This window comes from Ovis aries, chromosome 15 (genome assembly GCF_016772045.2).
Source record: "Ovis aries strain OAR_USU_Benz2616 breed Rambouillet chromosome 15, ARS-UI_Ramb_v3.0, whole genome shotgun sequence".
Lineage (NCBI taxonomy): Eukaryota > Metazoa > Chordata > Mammalia > Artiodactyla > Bovidae > Ovis > Ovis aries.
Window position 1 is genome coordinate 939,190 of NC_056068.1, and position 11,769 is coordinate 950,958.

Sequence of the window (11,769 nt, forward strand, 5' to 3'; positions counted from 1 at the left end):
TTTATTTCCATAGATACAATTATAAACAGGGCAGACATATTTCTGATACTTAGAGAACTTATATAGTAATGAGGGAACACAGTAAAACTATGAGTAAACAATACAAATTTAAATAACTACAAATCAGACAATTGTTAGAAAGGAAACATAGAAAGGACTCAGAGAGGATTGGGGGGAAGTGGCCAATTTAGGTGATACTTTAAATGAATAGGCAGCTTGAGAGGCTATTCCAAAGACTGGAGAGCATGTTTGTAAGATGAAAAGTGCTAGTGGATCACACCAGTCAGAATGGCTGCGATCCAAAAATCTGCAAGCAATAAATGCTGGAGAGGGTGTGGAGAAAGGGAACCCTCCTACACTGTTGGTGGGAATGCAAACTAGTACAGCCACTATGGAGAACAGTGTGGAGATTCCTTAAAAAATTGCAAATAGAATTACCTTATGACCCAGCAATCCCACTGCTGGGCATACACACCAAGGAAACCAGAATTGAAAGAGACACATGTACCCCAATGTTCATTGCAGCACTGTTTATAATAGCCAGGACATGGAAACAACCTAGATGTCCATCAGCAGATGAATGGATAAGAAAGCTGTGGTACATATACACAATGGAGTATTACTCAGCCGTAAAAAAAAATTCATTTGAATCAGTTCTGATGATATGGATGAAACTGGAGCCAATTATACAGAGTGAAGTAAGCCAGAAAGAAAAACACCAATACAGTATACTAACACATATATATGGAATTTAGGAAGATGGCAATGATGATCCTGTATGCAAGACAGGGAAAGAGACACAGATGTGTATAATGGACCTTTGGACTCAGAGGGAGAGGGAGAGGGTGGGATGATTTGGGAGAATGACATTCTAACATGTATACTATCATGTAAGAATTAAATCTCCAGTCTATGTCTGACGCAGGATGCAGCATGCTTGGGGCTGGTGCATGGGGATGACCCAGAGAGATGTTATGGGGAGGGAGGTGGGAGGGGGGTTCATGTTTGGGAACGCATGTAAGAATTAAAGATATTAAAATTTAAAAAAAAAGAAAAGAAAAGAAAAGTGCTAGTGGAGGTAAACTTAAAAGAGGACAGAAGAACCCAAGGGATGAGTTCAAGGAGGATAGGTGAACTAGGGTATAAGCACAAAGATTGACCTTGGGAAGAGAAACAGAAGGAGAAGAGAGAAAATGTGAGAAAATGATTTCAAAATTAAAATGCTTCACATATAAACCATTGAATCAAGTAAGATTAGGGTCTTGCCACCTGCTGGGAGTTTAGAAGCTCACACCCTGGGCCAATGAGAGCATTCTGGCAGAAGCATGAAGCTGGTGAAGCTGCTCTGCATATCCTGCTCTCCAAATTCTAACCCAGGCGGCTTGTGTATGCTTAGCCATATGGTCAGTGGAAACTTTCCAGAGCATGAGATTTAAAAACTGAGATAGAATTGTTTTCAGGGTCAGGACATTTCATATAGAGAGTCTAAGAGTTGGCACCAGCCATGACCCACCAGCAGCTGACATCTGGCCCTTTCTGAGCTCTGCATCTGTCCACAGAGACAGAGATGCAGTTCCCAATCACAGGACAGCCACTGGCTGTGAAACTGCTGGGCTCAGGTACTCTGACTCCTACTTTGCAAAACTACCAGGCTCTGATTTCTTTTTTGTTGTTGCTTTTTTTTTTTAATTTTATGTATTTATTTATGGCTGCACTGGGTCTTTGTTGCTGTGCATGGGCTTTCTCTAGTTGCAGCAGTGGGGGATACGCTTTATGTTGTGGTACACGCAACTCTCATTGCCATAGCTTCTCTTGTTGTGGAGCGTGGGCTCCGGGGCGCATGGGCTTCACTAGTTGCAGTTCATGGGCTCCAGAGTGCAGGCTTAGTAGTTGTGGCGCTCAGTCACCTTGTAGCATGAGGCATCTTTCTGGACCAGGGATCGAACCCCTGGCCCCTTATTTGGCAGGTGGATTCTTTACCACTGGACTATCAGGGAAGTCTCAGGCTCTGATTTATTTGATCTAAGGGTGAACTTTGGAAGGAAGGAGCAATTTTCCCTGAGGTCAATCCTGGTGCCTCAACAAAAAGCTCCAGGAAGCCGCATCATAGATGGGGACAAAGAGACGCAGACAGAAAGGACCCACCCATTTCTCATCAATGGCTAAGTTTGGAGTTTATCATCTGTTCAGTTCAGTTCAGTCACTCAGTCGTGTCTGACTCTTTGTGACCCCATGAATCGCAGCACGCCAGGCCTCCCTGTCCATCACCAACACCCAGAGTTCACTCAAACTCAGATCCATCGAGTCAGTGATGCCATCCAGTCATCTCATCCTCTGTTGTCCCCTTCTCCTCCTGCCCCCAATCCCTTCCAGCATCAAAGACTTTTCCAATGAGTCAACTCTCCACATGAGGTGGCCAAAGTACTGGAGTTTCAGCTTTAGCATCATTCCTTCCAAAAGAACACCCAGGGCTGATCTTTAAAATGGATTGGTTGGATCTCCTTGCAGTCCAAGGGACTCTCAAGAGTCTTCTCCAACACCACAGTTATCATCTGTGGACTTAAGTAAAATGTGAGTTTTTTCCCCTTCGAGAACATCAATAGCCACAGCAAGGCATTAAATAATACATGTTTGCTATGCATTCATTATTAAGTAAGAGGTAGTACCTCACCAGTTCCAACCCATTTCTCAGCCTTGTTCCTCCTGGGAGGCTCAGAAGTGAGGCAAAAATATTTGTCTTTGATATGAGAGTTTTAAAAATAACTGAAAAATTGATGTGTGAAAGAAATGAGTAAGATGAAAGTTTGAGTGAGCATTTTAATAGTTTTGGTGGAAGAAAACTGGTATCTGTAAAGTAAGACTTATAGATTTACTAAATTTTTAAAAAACAAAATTAAAAAAGGGATTTTAAAAACACTGTACACAAAACTCAGACATGAAAAATAGAGGAAAGTATCTGCAAAGAATACCCATAGATGTTACCATTTCTAATATAACAAGAATCTTATAAAAATCAGTTTAAAAATATGACCACTCCAATTGAAATATGGGCAAAGGATTTGTATAGATAATTCACATTTAAATAAAATATAATTTCCTTACTATGGCTTTATAGGTTCTATGAATCTTCACTGCCTAGCTCTCTGAGTTCAGATCCTAAAACTTTCTCTCCTGCTAACCACTGTCTAGCCACATGAGGTTTCTTCTTGTCCTCAAATGAGCTAAACTCATCCCTACTTTAGGCCATTTACACTTGCTGCTTCCTATTTCTGTTAAATTTTTGTCCCGTATCTTTGCATGCCTACTTCTTTCTCATAATTTGGGTTATAGCTCAAATATCACATCTTCAAAAAAACCTTAAGCAATTACCCACTTTAGGAAAGTCCCCATACCAAGTCCTTCTTCACCACATCTTGTCTTATTTTTTATAGGTTGCGTCAATCTGAAATTGTGTGTGTGTGTGTGTGTGTGTGTTCTATCTCCCCCAGCTCTCATTAGAAGACAGGCTTCAAAGTTTATTGCAGTATTCCCAGCACATAAAACATTTCCTGGTGTATAGTGGAAGCTCAAATGACTGAAAGAATGAAGAAAAATGATCAATAAACATGAACAAAGTTTTGATTCAATGGGTAATCAAAGAAATGTAAATTGAAACAATGAGAACCAATTGGGTTGAAAATTAAAAAGAATATGAAGAGGGTTTGGATAGGAGGGGGAGGGAGGCTCAACAAGGAGAAGATATATATATATATATGTATATATGTATATATATGATTGATTCACATTGTTGTATAGCAGAAACCAACACAACTTTGTAAAGCAATTATCCTCCAATTAAATAAAATTTTCAAAACTATGATACTGTTTGCTGGTGGGAATATAAATTGGTTGATACTTTATGGGTGATAAATTGGTAAAAAGCATCGAATTTTAAAATTTTCAAGTCTTTGAGCCACAATTCTATTTCTATGAAAAATCCTGAGAGATTACTTCTGCTTCAGACCTAGGTAATAAACTCAATTTATTACTAAGGTAATAAACTCAAGAAGCTCAATGAATCCCCAACACAAGAAATGAAAAAAACACCAAAGCAAATCATTATAAAATTGCTCAAAATCTTGTATAAAGAGAAAATTTTAACAGCCAGAGGAAAAGAGATTCAAGATATTCAGAAGAACAAGATTAAGGATGACAGCATATTTCTCATGGAAACAATGCAGAGAGATGATAGTGGAGCAACATCTTTAAAGTACTGAAGGAAAACTATCAACCTACAATTCTATAGGGCTTCCCAGGTGGCTCAGTCATAAAGAATCCACCTGCAATGCAGGAAACTTGGGTTCAATCCCTGGTTGGGAAGATCCCCTGGAGAAGGGAATGGCAACCCGCTCCAGTATTCTTGCCTGGGAAATCCCATGGACAGAAGAGCCTGGCAGGCTATAGTCCATGGGATCACAAAAAAATCAGACATGACTTAGCAGCTAAACAATGACACAATTCTACACTTACCAAAAAAAAAAAAAAAAATCTGGTTTAGGTTGACTTATACTTGCCCTTTAGGCTTTCCAGTGGCTCAGCGGTAAAGAATCCACCTGCAATTCAGGAGATGAGGGTTTGATCTTTGGATCCAGAAGATCCCCTGGAGGAGGGTACAGCAACCTACTCCAGTATTCTTGCCTGGAGAATCCCATGGACAGAGGAGCCTGGTGGGCTACAGTCCATAGTGTTGCATAGAGTTGGACACGACTGAAGCGAATGAGCATGTACATGCACCATCCCCCACAAATTCATAAGTTGAAGTTATAACCCCCAGTAGCTCAGAATGTCATTGTATGTAGAGACCAGATATGATTAAAATAAACTGAGGTCATCTGAATAGACCCTGTGTTGTGTGTGTTTAGACCCTGTGTGCTTAGTTGCTCTTTGTGACGCCATGTTCTGTAGCCCACCAGGCTCCTCTATTCATGGGATTCTCCAGGCAAGAATCCTGGAGTGGGTTGCCATGCCTTCCTCCAGGGGATCTTCCCAATCCAGGGATCGAGCCCAGGTGTCCCACATTGCAGGCAGATTCTTTACCAGTTGAGCTACCAGGGAAGCCCCAAAGTAGTTAGGCATTATACATTGGCAGAGAATCAAACCCAGGACTCCTGCATGGAAGGCAAGAATTCTACCACTGAACCACCAATGCTTTGCCTATTAGGGAATAGACCCTAATCCAATATAATTGCTATCCTAAAAGAAAAAGATACCAGGACACAGGTGCAGTATGAGAGCCAGCTATGTTACAACAGTGAAAAGGCCGAGAGAGGCCTCAGGAGAAACCTAACACCTTCATCTTGGACTTCTGCCCTCTAGAATTGAGGGAAAATAAATTTCTGCTGTTTGAGACACCAGTCTGGTTATTTTGTTATGGCAGCCCTAGAAAACTAATGTAACATCCTTTTAAAATAAAGACAAATTAGACTTTTTAGATATAAAATGTCTGAAAGCATTCATCACTAGCAGATCCACACAATACAAGATATTAAACAAGCAGAAGGGAAATAGTAAGTCAAAATGTAGGTCTATACAAAGGATGTGGAACTTTGGAAAGATTAACCACATGAGTAGATATGCAAGAACTTTAAAATTATTCACACTTCTTTAAAAGAGTATCAGTTGTTTAAACAGAATAATAAATGTAATGTGGGGTTTGTAATATATACGAAAGTAAAAGGTTTGACAATAGTATGAAGGCTATATACTAGGAGAAGAAATTGAAGGGGAGAAATTGGAGTATATTATTTTAAGGTTCTTATACCGCAGTAAAGCAGCATAATATGACATTACTGATTCTGGACCCAGCTTCAATGTGCTTGTGTGGAGTTTTTTCCATACCACCAAACAATTTTCCAACATTAGCCCTTTGTCCCACAATGTTATTCAGTTTATAACACTGTACCTGGAGAAAGGCAAATATTATACATCACTCATATGTGGATTCTAAAATATGAAAAAAATTAACTTATTTACAGAACAGAAACAGACTCACAGACATAGAAAACAAACTTATGGTTACCAAAGGGAAAAGGAGGGAGGGATAACCTGAGATTTGGGGGTTAACCCATCAGACTCACTCTCAGTTTTAGTCTTGCAGTCATGTCTGACTCTTTGTGACCCCACGAACTGTAGCCCTCCAAGCTCCTGCTCCCAGGCAAGAAAACTGGAGTAGGTTGCCATTTTCTACTCCAGGGGATCTTCTTGACCCGGGGATCAAGCCCATGCCTCTAGCGTCTCCTGCATTGGCAGGATTCTTTTACCACTAGGGCCACTTGGGAAGCCCAACAGATACAGACTATATATAGTCTATAATACCATATATAGTCTTTTATATATATAATGCATAAACTGTTAAAGGACCTACTGTATAGCACAGGGAAGGATACTGAATATCTTGCAAAGTAATCTGAAAGTAATCTGCATCAGATTTTTAAAAATTTCAGATTTTACACCTGAAACATTGTAAATCAGTTATACCTCAATTAAAAAAAAAAAAAAAGAAAGAAATCAAAAACCAAAGGGAGAAAAAAAAAAAGACATTCTTATAAAACTACTGTCTTGTCTGATCTTCAAAATATATGCCCTTTCCCCTTTCTTCTGTTTCCTTCTCATAGTCCTCTCCCTTTCACACCTCAAATACCCCACCTGATCCTCCCCTCAGAATCGTCAATCCCTACTACCCTTGTTGGACATCAGAGTTCCATAATCTCAGGCATTTGATGACTGTCAGTGGCTTGACCTGGCTTAACAGAACTGTGGGGTGAACTCTGGTCTTATCTTCTGACTCTATAGGGAAGAGAGGAGGAGGGCAAGGGAACTTTGGGGAAATTAAATGCTGGGAACATAGAACAGTGGGAGCAGGGTGAGTTTTTCACTCTAAGCTGCAGATATTTTTCCCCCCAAAGATATCTGAAATGAAACATATTTGACCACCACCCAGAGTCATTTCTTTCTTTAGACTTTCCTATTCCCAAAATGGGAAATTAGAGAAGTTTAAATTTCTTCTTGTGGCTTATTTCTTGGAAAACAATAATCCGGGCTATGAATACACACCCATCCCTCCTCACCCTGTTAACAAGCCAGAGACTTCTCTCACTGTCTTGCCATGAGAGCACCATAGCTTCATTCTGAACCTATGTTTCTCTTCTGAGCTCTGGAGTGAGGAAGACGGGGAAGATTTAACTGACTGTATCAACACCCTCCCCATCTAATCCGGATAAATTAAGGGCTCCAATCAATCACAAGAAAACCCACAGTGAATGTTGACATGTGGAGGGAGAGAACAGGGGGAAGACAGCTGGTTATCAGCCACCCTGGCTACTGCTCCTGCTTTCTGGCCAGTTGTCCAGACCAGACGCCCAGTAGGAGGCAGCAGAACACATGTGAGTGGAGGAAGAAGATGCCCTGGAAGTAAAGACCACCCAAAGGAGAACAGAGGCTATGTATTCCAAGCTTCCCATAGCAAGGGAATCAGCACCATCACTTGCCATTTGGCAGAGAGTCAAGGCAAGCAGGGAATGGGAAAGCACAACAAGTAAAAAAAAAAAAAAAGTATAGGGACAGCTTCAAGATTGGATGTTTTGATTGACAATTTTGCTTGGAGAAGTGGGAGTTACAGAAGGAAAACATCTGTGTGATTGATTTTGGGAATTATGTGGCTTCCTGTGCTTGTACCAGAGTTGAAAATATTGATGAGTGAAATATAAGAAAGTTGGGCATCATTGGCCAAAGCCTCACCAATCCGGGATGATTCTGCCAAGGCTGTGACTGAGCTTCCTGGGCTGGAAGCTGCAGAGTTCTGTTGTAAGATATGATCTGGCTGCTGTCGGCTTGTGTATTCAATCTTTTATCACGTAACCACCATGCTCGGTCTGCCTTTTGCAGCTTCTCAGGGGCCACCCATAAAAGGCTGACTTTTTGTCTTCAGATCCTAGACTTCTGTGGAGGGTTCCCATGATCAATCTTACATTAGTTATCTATTGCCATGTAAGAAATGATCCCCGATATTTAGTGATTTATACACTTATTATCACACAGTTTCTGTGGGTCAGGAATCTAAACGTGACTTAGCTGGTCCTCTGCAATCAGGCGTTGGGGAGGAAGAAATTTTCCCCTGCCCTTCTAGATTTTTCTGGCTGGTCTAAGAATTAAATTGACAGGAGGCAGATTAACAGGAGAAAGTCAAATGAAAGTTTAATAATATGTATACATGGGAGAGACTCAGGAAAACTGAGTAAGCTGCTACAATGGCTGAAACCTCTACCTTAAATGCCATTGTCAGCTAAAGGCAAGAGAGGATGTTGAGGGTAGTGGTTTGGGACTTCAAAATGGAGAAAAGGCAATTCACATGGAGATAGAAAAGCAAATGTCTGGTAAACAAATTTTTGCTGGGCCAGGCAGAGTCAATCACTCTGGACTCCATCAGAGTGAACTCTGATCTCCAGGCCCTGAAGAGCTATCCCCACCACAGCTGGCCAATACCCTTTGCAGATCTGTCTGGGGATAGCTCTATTCAGTAACAGGTCCTCTATATAAACTCTTTTAGGCAGTTAGAGGGAAGGTCAAAGGTTCTTCCTGAGTCTTTTAAAGTTTGACTGGTTTCAGCTCTAAGTAATCTGCATGCCAAAGAGACATTTTAGGGGCAGCCAGTTTTGCTCCCCAACAAAGGTACCACTCATGTCTTAGAACATTCAGGCAGCTATAACAATATACCACAGACTGGGTAGCTTATAAACAACAGAAATTTATTTTTCAATTCCAGAGGCTGGAAACTCCAAGATCAAGCAGTAAGCACGTTTGGTGTTGGATAAGAACCCACTTCCTGGTTCATTTGTTGTTAAGTGACTCAGTCGCATCTGACTCCTTGTGACCCCGTTGACTGCAGAACAACAGGCTTCCCTGTCCATCACCAACACCTGGAGCTTGCTCAAACTCCTGTCCATCAGGTCGGTGATATCATCCAACCATCTCATCCTCTGTCATCCCCTTCTCCATCTGCCTTCAATCTTTTCCAGCATCAGAGTCCCTTCTAAAGTCAGTTCTTTGCATCAGGTGGCTAAAGTATTGGAGTTTCAGCTTCAGAATCAGTCCTTCCAATGAATATTCAGGAATTATTTCCTTTAGGATTCACTGGTTTGATCTCCTTGAAGTCCAAAGGACTCACAAGAGTCTTCTCTAACACCACAAAAGCATCAGTTCAAAAGCATCAGTTCTTCAGTGCTCAGCCTTCTTTATGGTCCAACTCTCACATCCATACACTACTATTGAAAAAACCATAGCTTTGACTACATGGACCTTTGTCAGCAAAGTAATGTCTCTGCTTATTAATATGCTGTCAAGGTTGGTCACAGTTTTTCTTCTGAAGAGCAAATGTCTTTTAATTTCATGGCTGCAGTCACCATCTGTAGTGATTTTGGAGCCCAACAAAATAAAGTCTCTCACTGTTTCCCCCTCTATTTGTCATTGAATGATGGGATCAGATGCCATGATCTTTGTTTCTTGAATGTGGAGTTTTAAGTCCGTTTTTTCATTCTCCTCTTTCACATTCAAGAAGCTCTTTAGTTCTTCGTCACTTTCTACCATAAGAGTGGTCTCATCTGTGTATCTAAGGTTATTGATATTTCTCCTGGCAACCTTGATTCCATCTTGTGCTTCATTCAGCCTGGCATTTCGCATGATGTACTCTGCATGTAAGTTAAATAAGCAGGGTGACAATATATAGCCTTGATGTACTCCTTTCCCAATATGGAACCAGTTTGGTATTCCATGTCATTCTACCTGTTGCTTCTTGACTTGCATACAGATTTCTCAGGAGGCACATAAGGTAGTCTGGTATTCCCCTCTCTTGAAGATTTTCCACTCTTTGTTGTGATCTACACAGACAAAGTCTTTGGGGGTAATTATTAAAACACAAGTAGATGTTTTTCAGAATTCTCTTGCTTTTCCTATGATCCAACGGATGTTAGAAATTTGATCTCTGGTTTCTCTGCCTTTACTAAATCCAACTTGAACATCTAGAAGTTCTTGGTTCATGTGCTATTGAGGGCTTGCTTTGAGAATTTTAAGCAGTTCTTTGCTAGCGTGTGAGATGAATGCAATTTGCAGTGTTTGAACATTCTTTGGCATTGCCTTTCTTTGGAACTGGAATGAAAACTGACCTTTTCCAGTCCTGTGGTCACTGCTGAGTTTTCCAAATTTGCTGGCATATTGAGTGCAGCACTTTAACAGCATCATCTTTTAAGATTTGAGATAATTCAACTGGAATTCCATCACCTCCACTAGCATTGTTTGTAGTGATGTTGTCTGGCTCTAGGTGAGTGATCACACCATCATGATTATCTGGGTCATGAAGATCTTTTTTCTATAGTGCTTCTGTGTATTCTTGCCACCTCTTCTTAATATTGTCTGCTTCTTTTAGGTTCATACAGTTTCTGTCTTTTATTGCACCCATCTTTGCATGAAATATTCCCTTGGTATCTCTAATTTTCTTGAAGAGATCTCTAGTCTTTCCCATTCTATTGTTTTCCTCTATTTGTTTGCACTGATCACTGAGGAGGGCTTTCTTATCTCTCCTTGCTCTTCTTTGGAACTCTGCATTCAGATGGATATAGCTTTCCTTTTCTCCTTTGCCTTCAGCTTCTCTTCTTTTCTCAGGCTACTTGTAAGGCCTCCTCAGACAATCATTTTGTCTTTTTGCATTTCTTTTTCTTGGGGATGGTCCTGATCACTGCCTCCTGTACAATGTCATGAACCTCCATCCATAGTTTTTCAGTCACTCTGTCTATCAGATCTAATCCCTTGAATCTCTTTGTCATTTACACTGTATAATCAGAAGGGATTTGATTTAGGTCATACCTGAATGGTCTAGTGGTTTTCCCTACTTTCTTCAATTTAAGTCTGAATTTTGCAATAAATAATTCATGATGTGAGCCACAGTTGGCTCCCTGTCTTGTTTTTGCTGATTCTATAGCTCTTCTCCTTCTTTCACTGCAAATAATGTAATCAATCTGATTTCAGTATTGACCATGATGATGATGGTGATGTTCATGTGTAGAGTTATCTCTTATGTTGTTGGAAGAGAGTGTTTGCTATGACCAGTGAGTTCACTTGACAAAACTCTGTTAGCCTTTGCCCTGCCTCATTTTGTACTCCAAGGTCAAATTTGCCTGTTAACTCCAGATATCTCTTGACTTCCTACTTTTGCATTCCCCTATGGTGAAAAGGACATCTTTTGGGGGTGTTAGTTCTAGAAGGTCTTGTAGGTCTTCATAGAACCATCAACTTCAGCTTCTTCAGCATTATTGGTTGGGGCATAGACTTGGATTACTGTGATATTGAATGATTTGCCTTGGAAATGGACAGAGATCATTCTGTCATTTCTGAGATTACACTTAGGTACTACATTTTGGACTATTTTGATGACTATGAGGGCTACTCCATTTCTTCTAAGGGATTCTCGCCCACAGTAGTAGATATAATGGTCATCTGAATTAAATTCACCCATTCCAGCCCATTTTAGTTCACTCTTGCCATCTCCTGTTTGACCACTTCTAATTTACTTTGATTTCTGAACCTAATATTCCAGGTTCCTATGCAATGTTGCTCTTTGCAGCATCAGACTTTACTTCCATCACCAGTCACATCCACAAGTGGGCAGTGTTTTTGCTTTGGCTCCATCTCTTCATTCTTTTTGGAGTTATTTCTCCACTCTTCTCCAGTAACATATTGGGT